Raw genomic sequence first — 9,518 nt, forward strand, 5'->3', positions numbered from 1 at the left:
TGAATTCCTAGGTAAACACCAATAAAAACATCTTTCTCGTAATCTCTAAACCTCTATCAATAAGGACTTTCTTGCACTATTCTTGATAAATAGGGTATCAACGGCATGAATTCATTACAGAGGTTAAAATTGAGGACATACATGACATAATCTTAATTTTGTTAATCATTAACAATGTAGAATGATTTTTGGTAACTGAGCAAACTATAAAGCATAAGTACATGATTCTTAAGTTGCATGACCTAAGTTTAGAGTTCATAATTTCAGGGAATATAATTTGTACTACTGAGTGAACTGGAACTCCTCATACTAGGAACTGGGAGCGTACATAATTCTATGGAAAGTGCACGAGTGTGAGCTATGATCATGGAGATAACATGAAAGGAATGAGTAGATATCGTGATGACTAAAGTAAAAAAATTTGCACTAGGTAAGAATGGGTCGGACATCTTCCTCCCCTACTGTTGCTCTACAAAAACTAGCCTCACTACTAGACTCTGAGAGCCTGACTTGGTAACTTGTTCTATCATCTCCCCCTTAGATTTAACCCATCATTCTAAGTCTATAGACAACTTTAACAAACTCTAAACTAGAATACAAACATTTTACTCTAGATTTCGAGACATAATAATACACAAAAATAATAAACTCACCCTAAAAGACTATATCTTAAAGTGTAAAACCCAGTACTAATACTTCCTTCTGAGATACAACTCTTAACTTTCTATAGCCTCAGTAGTCATCATATAAGTTAAGCACTGACTAAATTAGAATCTTTATGAGTATCACTATACTATGAGTTCACACCATTTAGAATTTCAACTCTTGTTTCTAGTAGCTCAATTATCTAAGATTCAAACTTGGATTCTAACACTTAGCATGGATATCCTCAAACCTTTAATGAACTATAGTAACTTCATTCTTGAACACTTCCTTAACATACACTATCCCTATCTTTATTTAGCTTCGACAATCATCATATACTTACACCCCTCTTGAAAACATACTTGCCTCACTAAACATGTAATCTACTTATTTACCTTTATATCCTACTAATATCACATCTCTAAACTTATATTTTCCCTAAACCATGAGAAAGACCATTATACCAACATACCTAACATCAACAATATATATTTTTGAATCAGCAAACTTAAATTCTTGCATACACTGTTTCAAGCCTACTGATTCACGTATCATACAACCATCCCTATGAATACATAACTACTAAACCAGATAAACACTATGCCTACTTTAATGCTGCTAAGCTTGTGGGTTTATGCTTCTAACTCGAGATCAAATGCTGTCATAGGATTCTGAGAAAGGATCTGGAGGCACATATGACTCTATCTTAGTGCACTATTTTCATGATCATGAATTAAATCAATCAAACTTCAGAGCTTAAAAGAACTGATGGGATACTTTTGAGCCTGGGTGAAATCCTATAACTATCTGTGAGGACTAATTGAGAAAACTATATTTGTACGAATTTAAGCTGGCTATTTCTATTGCCATAAGAATAAGGTAGAGATGGAGTGACTAGATTAACGTAAGAATCCACATAAGTTCCTTGGAGAAAAATTCTAATGCACGATCTTGGACATGAAATAAGGGGAAAATTTCTTAAATACCCTATAGCCTCTCGAAGAAAAGTATCGACGTCTCTATACTATTGTATAAGACTCTACTAGATACGGCTTCATAAACTCCCTAGGATACTTGAAATCTCGGCTTTAATATCAAGTTTACCACGACTTAAGACTACCCCTAGTCATTAAACGGTGTTTGGAATCATAAGTGATCCCAAGACAACCCATGGACTAGCATACTAAGGAAATCTGAATAAATATTAAGCGGAAACATGTTAATAGGGAAATCTGAATAAATATATAACTAATACAGTTTATAATCTGATAAAATCAAAAGAAAGAATGTGAATTACATTCCATGACTCTAACTGACTAACTATGAAGCCTCTACTATACTAACTGTAACTAGCTACGACTTGTCTCTAACCACCACAAATCAATACATATGAATAATCAACTAAAAGTACATGAACCACTACTGACTGGAGTCCCTAAAACAAAAGAACTCATCACCTGTTGGCTAGAAGTTTCAAATTTTCTGATTATGTCATGTAGGCTACAATTGGTACCTACATAATGAGATAATGTAGCATATAGGCATATATACAAATCAGTACTTCTGGAATGTACTGAGTAAGTGGGGTGACTGCAATAAGTAATACTGATTTCATACGTAATCTTAAAACTACATGCCTAGTGCATATGGACTCACCAAGAGACTAAAATAAATTGAAAGCTGAAGCATCTTAATATATGAGTAACAAAAATGATCTGATTAGTGGGTGAATCACTATACTTAGTTTTTTAATATCTTTATTTTTGTTGAATAAGTAGAAATTAAATAGGGTAAATCATGAATATTATATGTACATCTCATATAAAACTAAATTGACTGTAAAAATGAACTGAGGATCATGCAAGGGTAATGCACGTGAAAAATAAAATGGACACGTAAAACTGAGAATACAAGATCAAGAATAAATATGTTTCCGAGATAATTTGTAATCTGAAAGACTGAATTCTGTATAATTGAATAACTGAAAATCAGCATACTTTTATCAAGCAAACCTGAGCTAAGACATACTGAATACTGACTAAAATTGTGGGAGCTATCATGTAACAGACATAAACCATGTGAGCTATCATGGAGTCCAACCTTTGACCTGCATTGAGAAGGGTTTTTCTATTATTTCCATTGGAGTAGAACCTGAAATGGCGTAATCACTAAACTGAGACCATATTGGACTAGGGGAAACACTCTTTGGTGTGTCCCCTGAACATAATCCTATGGTGGAACATAGTTTTTAGGGAAGTAGGATGCATTGAACCCACACTTTTCACTTGGTACTAAATCCTACTCCCAATTAAAAGACACTGAAATACTAACTGGTGCATGCACTGATAACTGATAAGCTTAGGCCGTGTTATTTTGTAAATAACAGTGCATATAGATTCTGAGGTAATTATAACATATAAATTGATAATGCTCAACAAGATCATTGTGATTTGAATATTATATTAAAATCATGATCTGACTGACTTGTTACATGAAAAATAAAAATCATGTAAAACACATAGGTATCAAGTGTTCATAACCAGCCAACACTGAATGGTTGGAAAGAAAATACAATATCAAACTTAAGATACTGATGTATGTAATCATGGTTCAAAGACCCAAAGCATAGACATTTCATCAAATATTTGGAAAGCATGAATTTGGACATGGAAAGTACTAAACATGAGGAAACAACAGGATCATATGGCTAAATTTCATAGTTTGGGGATTTATCCTAAAATAAATTGAACATGACATGGGAATTGGAACACTCAAAGCATGATATGACTCATTCCATTTGAAAACACATGTAACCATAACTTGTAAGTGAATTAATAAGTGATTTATGCACTTATTTCATGATAGACATGGAAAAACTCATAAATTAAACCAAATGAGGGTTTTTTGGCTCTATGGGTGAAAGGGAGCCACAAATGAACATCCCACATACCTTAATTGAACAAATTCTTGAAGAAACTTAAAATTGGAACTTGAACCCTTGAATTCTTGAGGAAGAATACTTGAATCTTAGGACTCGAATGATGAACTTGAGAGAGAAACCCTATTCTTGATGTTTTCTTGAAGATTCTTGAACTTGAAAGCTTGAATTCTTATATTCTTGGGAAAAAGGGTTTCAATTTTGTTCTTGGGAAAGGAAATATTTACATATGGATTTGATGATGAAAAGTGGGTAAATAATGCCCTTTTGGTGTTTTAATCTGTCACTTGGGTGCTTGGGGGAAAGGGGAAATGATTAAAACGCCCTTTAGTCTTGTATTTACGGATGCAAGAAAGCATTACTCCATGTCGCGGAGCTAGAAGCAGCAACTTTATCCCGCATCGAGGCGCTATCATGGCAGCTTACTGCTTCTGATGAAAATGGTCATAACTTTTTGCTCGGGTATCGAATTAAGGCAAAATTTATATCGTGTGAAAGCTAATTCAATTATCTATTATTTGGTTGGTCTTGAGCTTACAAATTTCACATATCTAGAAACTTATAAGCATTGAAAGTTGAACCTTATAGAATCAAATACAAAATTTTGGTTAAATCAAAGGCTTTTAGCTTAACCTTGCTCTAAGTGATTCCTATGAAGATTTTTCACTTCAATAGCACTTCACACACTAGGATAAATATCATGACATATGTATTCAAAGATAAATCATCACATTAGAGTTTACACACGTAGAAATAATGATTCAATTCCAATCTAAAGAATGCGGGGTGTTACAACTAGTATCATGATTATGAGCCAAATAAGACACATAGCACCTCTTAGTCAAGCAATGATCCTTAAGAAAAAAATATAAATCTCTTAGGACCTGAATGAAGAACACCCTTCCATGCTACCCTTTGCATACCCGGCAAAGCTAAGGTCACGGTCTTATTATAACAGTCTATGACAACATGATAAGGAGATAATCGACCCATACCTAAGATGACTTTAAAATATATAATATCTAAAATAATTGGATCTACCCAAGTCTCACACCTAGTAAAAGTCACAACACACGATCGGTAACTTGACCCACTACTAAAGAGTCTTCTACAGGAATAGATACACGAATAGGCATAGCAAGAGGCTTACCAAAAAAATCAAAAACCAAAGTAAACTATGCAGACACGTAGGTAACATTTGACCACAGATCAAATAACATAGATGCAGATCTAAAACAAATGGGGATGATACCTATAATAATAGTGTTAGAAGCCTTTGCCTTTTTTATGGCAAGTATAGCATAGAACTATCCACAACCACCACCAAACTGAGTGGCCCCCTCCACCACCATGGGCACCACTACCTCTACCCTACATATCTCTAGTAGAACCTTTACCTCTCACTTCTGATATAGGAGTTGCCCTGAAAATATGGCGATGACAGTCTTTGGCAAAAAGGCTAACCTCATTACACACAATGTAACCTTTGCAACCCATCTCAATAAAAGGAGGTGCTATTGAGCTAAGATGACCACCCAAAGATACTGTACCCTACAAAGCTTCCTGTATAGGTCTACCATGATACCCACGAAAGCCTGTAAAATCTTTACCTTGAGGATTATGAACTCTAAACTCTCCCAAATGGTGCACCCTCTTAGCACCTCCCTGAGATGATCAAAGAATAAACTCAGTCATCATAGCATGTTCCACTATGCTGTGAAATGATACTCCTAAAACAACCATTTGAAAAGTAGCAAGCTAAAGAAAAACATCTAATCCCTTTTAAAACTTCTGTATCTTCTTAGAATCGGTGGTAATACTGGTATAAAAATATATAGACAAGGAATGGAAAATGCCTCATACTCTGTAACAGTCATGGACCCCTGCTCCAGATGATCAAACTCATCTTCCCTATGATCCCTCAGAATGTATGACATAAACCTATCAAAAAAGTCCTCAGAAAACTTATCCCAAGTTATATATACATATAACTAACAAGTGACCTCCACAAATCCCAGGTTGTATCTCTTAATAGGTAAAAAGTGTAAGCATCCCCATGAAACTGAATCGAGCCAAGGTTCTATAGCTTTTCATTATAATAAATCAAGGACTCATAGACATACTCGCCTACAACACCACTAAAGCTAGGATGACCCAAATAAGTGAATCTCTAAAACCACTTCTGATCCTTAGAAGATATAATTATACCTGCAATAATAAGAGACATAGTGAATATGGTTGTTCACATCCCACTTGAAGAGGTAACATAGATGAAAGCTGAACTCCTTATGTTGGAATGTCGTACTCAGATGTTGGCATAAAAATTGTGGAGTACCATAAGAAGATATCGATACGACTAGAGGATCTGTATTTGGAACTTGATGAACATCATATGAAGGCTCTAGCATAGACGAAGGTACAATACTTAAAGCTGGAGAAACAGTAGGTGTACGCAAAGAAACACCCTCCAAACTAGTCAACAAGTGAATTAGTAACCTATTTAAGATTATGGTAGAAGAAGTCTGTGAAATAGGAGTAGGACTCCATCATGCTCAACTCGAGGCTCAAAGAAGAGCCCCCTACTGCTATCTCTAGAAGGGGAAGATCCTCATACTTGTCCACTAGCTCAATCCTATCCATGGTTCATAACTTGCATACTAGATTGAGATCTCTCCTTGAATCATAGCTCTACATCCCTAACCTCACGAGATCTAGTCTTTGGTATCTACACAGAAAAGAGGTAAATTTGATTTAGAAAACAAGGTATGAAATACCCGCACGATATAGAATAGGATAATATATCTCTCATATAGATATCTTATAGACTCTTGAAGATAAATACAGACATATAGGTACAAATCCATGAGACTCTACTAGAAATCCTATTCATACACTTATGAGACCAATGAAACATGTCTACTCTAAAACCAATTTGTCATAACCCAAAAACCAAGGGTTATGTGGCACTTCTCGGAAAAAGCCTTGACAAGTAAGCCTATTAGGCAAACTGATATGGAATGAGAAATCAATACCAATTCCCAAGGCAAGACTTTTAAAATAAAGTCAAACCACACATTAGTAATAAAGGTGAAAACTAAATAATAATAATACCATCAAACTCCCCAAATCCTAATGTCACAGTGTAAGAACTAGTAAACATATCTCAAATACAAAAAGATACAATAATATTCTAAAAGGATCGTAATCTATCTCTAAAATACAAAACAAGACATGAAATAAATAATAAGAGGTAGTAGGTCAACTACAAAAGCATAGATCAACCGCTACCATGAATATAATCCATATATCTCCTAAATCGGCTATTGTTTAGTGCACTCATACTTGGATCTACACCAAAAGGTCATAGTAGGGATGAGTATGGTCCACTTATTCATAGTAGGCATCATAGGCCGACAGAGAAAAGTAGAAATTTAAGTTAGCACAGAAAATGCACACTATGGGCACATCACCCGCAAGCAAAAAATGTCTCAAACGGTAGCCCACACTATCTCCACTAATAGTTCTACAATATACTCATATACCTACACAAATGCGAGAAAGGAACACAATGGGAAATATCAAATTAAACACTTCAAAGAGGTATAAATAGATAGATATCATATTAAGAACACAAATACACCAAAAAATGTATAGAAAGGGTAAAATGCAAAGAAGAAGAAGATGATGATTATAATGTGAAGCACAAGGCTGTTGTACATACATCGACACATATAAAATCCAATATCCAATATTAATTCCATAAATCCTCTTCGGCACATACATCGAATGAGGGTTGTTAAAGATATCACATTTCTATCAGAAAAAACCAATGCTTCCACAATGGTACGAATATTTCATAAATGTATATGATAGGATGATGTAATCATTATAAAATAAAAAGCATCAAGAATCATAAAAAATTAAGCTTCCTATACCTGAAAAAGTCAAAATTATGAAATGGGTTCAGTTTGGGTCTTGTACTCAGAAATGGACGCTAAAGTGACACTTTGGCTACTATAGAGGCCTGTTCAGTGGGTAAAAGTACTGCTAAAGTGGTAAAATTTTTATTTTTTATAGCTCGTTCAAATTTTCAATGGCCTCTAAAGCAACCACACCAGCACCAATAACTTTCAAAATATATTTTTGACCCTTGAAACTCATTGGAACCCTATGAACATGAATCGATAGTGCAATTAGTAGTAAAACACATTCCAGATCCAATGGAATCATTAGATTTACCAGAAAATGTTATTTAAAACTAATAACTCTTGAGACCCTTTTTAGGTTATTTTAACTTATTTTTTTTCTAAACACTCAAAATGAAATACAAAGGCTCAAAATCTATACATTAATGCTACTAACCCAAAATCAACATTTCTTTCTCAATGGTGCTATCAATATTTCAATCAAGGTCATTTCAATTTAATATGGGACCCACACTTACAGTTCAATTAACTAAATTCTACCCAATAGCCCAAAAAAACTTTGAAAGCCTTGGACCTTAACCAAGGCCTACCCCCCTAGTCTAAAATTATTGTTAGGAGTTGATGATGTCAGAATTCTCTTCTAAGGTTGTTTCCTAGTAGTTTTTGTCCGAGACCAATTCCTTAATAGTGAAAACTCTAAAATAGGAAAATGATCCTAAAATCAAAAGGAATTGTTAATAACTAAACCAGCAATTCCTCTAAGTCATAAATGACTTGTTACCACTATAGAAAGGCTCGAGATATGAAAAATGCAAAATAAATAGTAAAATAACTTGGAGGGTCATTACAAAGAATTCAACACATTTTTAGGGAAGAAAATCAATTAGAAGACTACATGCTAATAAAGTAAATTCATAATGAGGAGCAGTTGAGTATAATAATTTTAGAGCATTTCTTTCTATGGGTAGAATATTTTAAACACAGATAAATCACAAATACTAGCAATCAGATTAAGAGTAGGGAGAATTAGCAGACAACAGACATGCATTCACAACATTCACATTAGGAAAAAAACATCACAAAGCAGTAGCAGTGTATATAATTATAATAAAGTTTGCCCATTGAAAAGGTTCATTAATGTTGCTAAACTAGTTTGCCTAAATAATGGAAGCACTCAAACCATTCACAAAAAATAAAGGGATTCGATGTCAGATCAAGCTTTGAAACATGGAGGTCAGCCATGGTTAAAAAATCAAGAAAAGTTTTAGATCTAAAATAATGGAGGAAATCAGTGGTAAGACAAGAAAAAAAAAGAAAGAAAGGGAAAGAAGAACATACGATTATGAGAGACGATTTACAAACTTTAGAAGTACGCCTCCTTCAAGTCGACCTACAAGTGGAGAAATCCCAAACACCTAAAAGGAATGACTTACATCAACGAAAAGAAAAGGACACAATTACAGAAGCAATAATAAGCATTACCTTAGAACAATGAAATCTCTTGTGTGAGAAGGTTTTCAAAATTCTCATCAGGAATCAGATATTCAATGACTTAGAAGAGTAGGCAGTGAAATCAAAGGTTCCCACGAGAACCAGATGGAAGTACCTCTTAGGAAGGTGGAGAGTTTTTTGAAAAGTTGGAGCAAAAAATAAAGGGGGAGCTAGTTTTATACAGGGTGAATCATTTTGGACTGGGTCTTACCCGAACATTTATTATCAGATGTAATGTTATCGTTTATTTAGGCCAATGGACAGACTGATTTATTTTTATTTTGATTATAAATAAAATAGCCTTCTAGGGCCACCAAAAATTTGCATTAAATACAATTTAAGTTTTCATTTAACTTTAATTTCAAATATTACTATGAGTTTTTACATTTTTTTCAATAAAAAAATTAATGGGTATTGCTATAAATAATAAAAACTCTGACCATAGATAAGGAACAAAATGTTGTTATTAAAAAAATTAATAGGTTCAAATTTTGGACTTGTCAATTTTTGGGTATAGC

General features: G+C 34.0%; 1 long non-coding RNA gene across 3 annotated transcripts in view; it reads right to left on the reverse strand.

Annotated features, from left to right (window-relative positions):
* Positions 1-9,195, reverse strand: part of LOC107875011 — a 15,794-nt gene extending 6,599 nt beyond the window's left edge. Inside the window, exons 1-3 of one of the 3 annotated variants that reach the window (XR_007057115.1) lie at positions 8,992-9,195; positions 8,848-8,899; positions 2,658-2,752 (exon numbers count right to left, since the gene is read on the reverse strand). This is a non-coding gene — a long non-coding RNA (uncharacterized LOC107875011). Of the gene's footprint in view, positions 1-2,642; positions 2,753-8,847; positions 8,925-8,991 lie in introns of all 3 variants that reach the window. The other 2 variants (XR_007057116.1, XR_001675690.2) reach the window with 2 other exon arrangements.
* Positions 9,196-9,518: the final 323 nt, after the last annotated feature.

The sequence above is a fragment of the Capsicum annuum genome, chromosome 6 (assembly GCF_002878395.1).
Source record: "Capsicum annuum cultivar UCD-10X-F1 chromosome 6, UCD10Xv1.1, whole genome shotgun sequence".
Taxonomy (NCBI): domain Eukaryota; kingdom Viridiplantae; phylum Streptophyta; class Magnoliopsida; order Solanales; family Solanaceae; genus Capsicum; species Capsicum annuum.